Below are 6,412 nucleotides of genomic sequence, written 5' to 3'. Positions count from 1 at the left end.
CTTGGTGGTACAGCGGTACTGCAGACTGGATACATATAATGAGACACATAATCCCTTACAGGCAAGATCAAGGGAAGGCACAGCTACATCTAGGAGGAGATGCAGGATTACAGCCAGAGGCAGATCGTGACACAGATAAAACATAGTCCCTTTAAAAAGCTCACTTATCACTTTTACCTTAATGAAATTAGACATTAACTTGGCTTATTAAAATAATCTTGATCTTTTTCTTTTGTCAAGTCCATTTTCATATTTTGGAGATTCTTTTTCATATAATTGACATTTTCTTATGACAGCTTTCATTACTCTATCACACTTTCCACAGGTTCTTCTTCATTAGAAGTGTTCTTTTTAACCTCTGACATCAGCATTGAGATAGAAGTGTTGGGATTCAGAAGTGTTACAAGAGGAATATTTACATTCTTCTCAGTAAAGATGCGATTTTGTAAAGTCATGGCCAACATTGAGCCAATCCCCAGAGAACTCAGAAGACTGTTCACAGTGATGTCACGTGAGCTGACACTGGTGAGCTCACTAACCAATAACAAAATGTAATCCTCTGACTCTTGATTATCATCTTTAGAGGATTGTTTCATTTTTGCAGTGTCCTCCAAACTTTTCATTTCCTCCACCATAAAATTGTAAAATCGCTTCTTCAGTGTTGGGATATATGAAATCAGGTTCTCGTACATGGTTTTAAAATCAAATTTGACTAATGCCTGATTTGTATTATTTAGCATAAGACATATTTTCAGATACTCATGAATTTCCTCTGAATTCAATAGAAGTATTCCTTTTGCCTGTAAAAATGTATGAATTTGGTGCTGATTAAGTAATACTCCAAGATTGAGCGCCCCCCAATTTATTGATTGTCCAGAAAGACCAATGTTTCTTCTGTATTGACAGAACATATCCAGAAAGGAGTTGGCAGCAGCATAATTTGCTTGTCCTGTATTTCCAATAAATGAAGTAACAGATGAATAGCATACAAAGTAATCAAGTTTTTGGTTTAATGTAGCACGATGAAGATTCACTGCTCCATCCACTTTCGGGCTAAGAACTTTCTCAAACAGTGACAAGTTTAGATTCTGCAGAATTACATCATGGAAAACGACAGCACTGTGAAAGACACCTCTGATTGGAAAATTTGGAAACATTTTTTGTATTGAACCTATGGCATTTCTCACTTCAGGGTAATGTATTATGTCACATTGTAATGTGATTATCCTAGTATTTTCTATTTCATTCTGGACCTCAGATATTTGTTGTTCCATTTCTGTGTTTGGGTTTCTTCTGGACAGAATCACAATGTGGCCACCTCCGTTCCGTACAATAAATTTCACTGTTTCAAACCCAAGACCAGTCAGACCGCCTGTGACAATGTAAACAGCGTTGTGCCTGAAAAGCATTGGATTAGGCGAAGACAATGGAATTTTTGAGATCATGCTGTTTTGAAGCTCAATAAGAGGTATGGATTGAGCTGTAAAGTAGCTGGACATTTTGTCCATTAAGTTAGTTGTACTACATGATGGTTGAATCATGTTCTTTGGAAGAACAAGGTTGATGTCTGCAGCTACTGACTTTAACCATTTATATATGGCTTTTGCAAATTTCTGTAAATATGCCTTTTGAAAAATGGCATCAAGATAAAGCAGGTGGACATGGATGTCTTCTCTGCAGTATGGTTCCAGGTTCTGAAAACTTTTATGGTTTTTCTGGTCACATATAACCATGTAATGTTTAAGGAGTGGCAGCTCAGAAAGATCTTCAGTTGAGACAACTTCCGATGGAGGAAGAATAATAATGGCACTGCACTCTTTGAGGTCCACTGTACTTCCTGGAGATATCACTGTTTCCCAGCCTACTTGTTTCGCTGTCTTGGATAAAATTGTGCAGAAAACTGACTTTACTTCAGTAGTTATTATAGCTATCTTTGGTTTATTCTTTGCATGTGGTAGTTGATGACAAAAAACTTCCCAGGCTAATACATATAGTGATACGCAGGGAGCATTTCTTAATATTGGAATTTTCTTGACTAAATAGCAAACACTCTCAGGAAGCCTCACTTTAGACATTGCAACAGTCGGATAACATGAAGAGACTCGATCACCAACTTGTATTTTTGGAACATTTCTTCCAACTGATGTTACAGTACCAGCAAAGTCCAGAGCAACTAGTGCATGTTTATCACTAGACAAGTCACTCCAATACAAAGTGCTTCCATGCTTCCAGCTTGAAAGACTAACAGGAAAATAATCTTCAGTGTGGGTGCATATTTGATCAATAGTAATCTCAATCCATTTGTTTGGGAGCTGACTATGTTTGGAGTTAGTTAGTTCAGCTGAAAGTTCTGTAATAGTGTAAGGTTCTGAAGTGTACAAGGTGAAATAGTCTGACCTTTCTAAAGGTGCTGTTTGCTGTCTGGGATTTTCAATGTTAGTGGGTGTTATTTCACTGGTATAAATAGAACCCTCATTGATCCAAATCTCTGGATAGTCATTTGGTTGATAATTAAGAAGAACTTGGGCTAGGGCTTCCACATCTTGGGGATTTGAAGAGCTGATATCAATCAGTTGAAATGTAATATCAGACATTTCAATGATACAAGATCTTGTCATACCAATCAAACAACAACCGAGATTGATGTGATCCAGGGTATTTTTCGTTGTCCTGAATGTGACTGTCCTGATAGAAGCCTTATGGGTCTGTTGTCTTACTGCTAAAATCACCTGTCGATATATCTCACAGCACTTTGCTAGATACTTTGTGAGATTGTTTGAAATATCCTCGCTAAGTGTGTTAATTCCCCACATGAACACAACATCTTTACATTCACTATTGAGTATTTTATGCACTTGAATATCAGAATCCCAGCTTTTAAAGAGAATATAACTCAGACCATTGTTTATGTATTTGGGTAATTGTTGGCTTACTCCATATTTGTCTGCATAAATCAATATGTTCGGCTCTTGTTCTGGTATGTTCATGGGTTGGGGAGACTCTATCCATGTGAGTTGGAAAAAGGTGTTCTCTTGTTTGGCCACTGTGTGTTTCACAAATGCCATCTTCACATTTTTGAGTTCCACTAACATCACACCATTGTTATCTAAAAAACATCCGCACAGTTCAATGAAGTTCTCTGTTGTTTTTATCATTTGTATGTATATGACCATTTCTTCTTGGAAAGGTTGATAAACAGTCAGGCTACCTATGGATGCTGGGAAGATTGCTGCTGATTTATTGGCTACCCCTCCCACACAAACAGCCATTTGAAGAAAACCGTCTAAAATGACTGGGTGTATGTGGTACTCATACATTGTTTCTCTGACTTCTTCACTCACTCTTATTCTGGTAATCCCTTCTTTAAGAACATCTCCACAATGAATATCATCACAAAGCTGTGTGAAAGCCTTGCCGTACTCAAATCCAAATTTAGATAGCAGCTCATAAATATTTTCCTTTTTGAAAATTAATTGGCATCTTTTGAAAATATGTTGAATAGAGATTTGTTTGTTTATGTCTATTTTGCTGCTATTTTTTTTTATTTTTCCCGTGGCATAAACATGTGATGTCAGAACATCAAAATGAGTTATTTGGTCTTCTTGATGTAGCTTGATATCTAAATCTAAAGATTCCTGTAGAAGAACACACGGATTAGAAAATGCAACACTGATTTCCAGAGAACTTAAAGAAACTTTGGGTTTTAAACTGGTAACTGCAGCTGCCAATCCAAGTTCTACATAAAATGCACCAGGAAGTAGGACAGAGCCTAGGCTCTTGTGTTCATAGACATATGGGGTGTTTGCTTTGGATATTGTACATTTGAACTCAGTGAAATTTTCACTTACACTGTGGAGCAGTGGATGGTTGGAAATTGTCACTCTCAGATTTCCTTGCCTGATTTTTTCATAATTGATATTTTGCTTCATGTGATCAAACTGGTATCTTGGAATTTCAGATGGGAAAGATTTATATAAGTTGTAGACATTGCACCAGTCTGGATTGTATCCTTCCATAAAAAGTATACTCAACATCGAAAACATTGTCTCATACTCTTTTTTGGGTCGCACAGCTGGTAAAATTATTGTATTTGATCCTAAATTTTCCAGTATATATCGGTGCAATGCACTTCTGGGTCCTATTTCAATAAATAAAGGGTGTTCCTTATCCTGTGCGGAAGCTATTACAGCTTGTTCACAAGCAACTGGTTTGCGAATATTATTAGCCCGTACTCACCAGTTGTGAAATCTCCTTTTGATGCTGGTTTTCCAGTCACTGTTGAAATTAGTTCAGTTTCTATCTTTTCTGTTTGTAAATCGTTCAGTGTTTCTTTTATCTCATTTAATATAGGATCCATTAATTGGCTGTGATATGCAGCAGGGACATCTAGTGCAAGGAGAAATATGTTCCTTTTACTGTAATGTTTGATCAGTTGATCATTAAGACGTTCTATAGACTCTCCATCCCCAGAGATTGTACATGAGGTAGGACTGTTATAAGCAGCAATACATACTTTTCCGTTGTAAGACTCAATAACTTCTAATATTTCAGTCACTGGTACATTTCCAAGTACCAACATTTTGCCACCTGTGACTTTACATTGTAGTGTGCTCCTGTAATAAATAACTTTAACAGCATCTTGAAGTGAAAGAAGTCCAGAACAATGTGCTGCCGCAACTTCTCCAACCGAATGTCCCACAATGCAGTCTGGCTTGACCCCCCAATATCTCAAAAGTGCCACCAAAGACACCTGGAGTGTAAAGAGCAGCAACTGTGCCACATCTGGTCTTGAGAAATCCTCACACTCATTCTCTAACAATTCCACCACAGAAAGAGATGTGTAGACTTGTATCATCTCATCTATCTCTAAACATTTGTTTCTGAACACTGGCTCATGTTTCAGTAACATCTTGCACATCCCTTTATAAAGGACTCCATTTCCACAGAATACAAACACAATCTGAGGACTCCCTGTGGCCGGTGGTGTCTCTGTATTCACAGACTGAAGTTGTTGTTCTAAATGGGTCAATGAAGAGGTCTGAAGAGCTGCTCTGTATTTATTATTAAGATGACTTCTTCTGCAAGCTGCTGTGTAGACCAGGTTTTCCAGAGACAAAGATGTTGTCTTATTTAACTCACAATTTGTATCTTCAATAGAGAGTTGAAGTGATTTTCTGGAGGCTGCAGATAAAATATATAATTCAACATTTCTTTTTGAATGACATTGGGGGTATTTTTGTTTATATTGCTTGACAACAACATGGGTATTAGTTCCTCCAAATCCAAAGCAATTAATCCCTGCCATTCTTCCAAATTTAACATCCTCCTGCCATTTTTCTGGACTTGTTGGAATAATTAAATTTGATTCTTCAATGTTTCTGATACCAAATTCTTTAGTGGAATGTAAAGATGGAGGAATTACTTCATGGTGCATCATGAGCAGAACTTTGATCAAACCAGCCACCCCAGCAGCTGATTCAGTGTGACCAATATTTCCTTTAACTGATCCAATTTTTAGATGCTTCATTCTATGCTTTTTTCCAATTATGTTTCCTAAACTGGAGGCTTCTATTGGGTCCCCAACAGGTGTTCCAGTGCCATGAGCCTCAACATACTGCACAGAACATGGGTCTATAGTTACGTATATGCTTTGTAATAATTCTTCTTGTTGGTGCTGAGATGGTCTGGTGATTGGTGTAACTGTCCTTCCATCTTGGTTAACTGCAGTTGCAAATATTACACCCCAGATGTTGCAGTAATCTTCTTTGGCCTATGAAAATGAAATTGTATTTGTTAATTATATTCACAATATATTTAAAATTTGAAATTTATCATAAATGTCAGCGAGACAAGAGTGAATTGATTAATTCCAAATAACAGTAATTTCTAATCGCAATGAGATTAAATGTATATATGTATTAGAGATGTGCTCTGTCCCCCGTGTTTTAGTTTTGAATGTGGTTTTGGTTCTAAAACATTTTGGTTTTGTGACAGGTTTTGCCAATAGTTCGAGAAATGTTTTGGTTTTAGCTTTAGATGTAATTAAAAATTGTGAAAATAGGTAAAATAGTGTCATTTGGAGATGTTTTTGCACCTACATTGTTATTTATAGTATTAACATTATTTTCCAGTCATATCCAGTCTATTTTCTAATGATCCCTTCACAACTATCCCAAGTGTCACCAATTTTGGCCAAAGCCTGCAGCCGGGGAGGGGCTGAGGGGCAGGGGAGCATCTGCCCCCCGGGTTAGTCCCTTGGGCTGGGTCACCTGCATTTTTTTCTTTAAAATGTTCCCAATAGGCTTCTGAGTCAAGTCTTGCCCCTTCCCCAGGATAAATTTTGCTAGCATTCCCCTGGTCTGCAGCGAGTCCCGTGTACCCTGGAGTTTGACAAAGCTTCCCCCAGGGGAAT

General features: G+C 37.5%; 1 pseudogene; it reads right to left on the bottom strand.

Annotated features, from left to right (window-relative positions):
• Positions 1 to 240: 240 nt before the first annotated feature.
• Positions 241 to 6,412, bottom strand: part of LOC142157979 (mycocerosic acid synthase-like polyketide synthase) — a 28,085-nt pseudogene continuing 21,913 nt past the window's right edge.

The sequence above is a fragment of the Mixophyes fleayi genome, chromosome 5 (assembly GCF_038048845.1).
Source record: "Mixophyes fleayi isolate aMixFle1 chromosome 5, aMixFle1.hap1, whole genome shotgun sequence".
In the NCBI taxonomy this organism is placed as follows: Eukaryota; Metazoa; Chordata; class Amphibia; order Anura; family Limnodynastidae; genus Mixophyes; species Mixophyes fleayi.
Note: the sequence above shows the minus strand (reverse complement) of the source record. Positions and strands in the feature narration are given on the sequence as shown.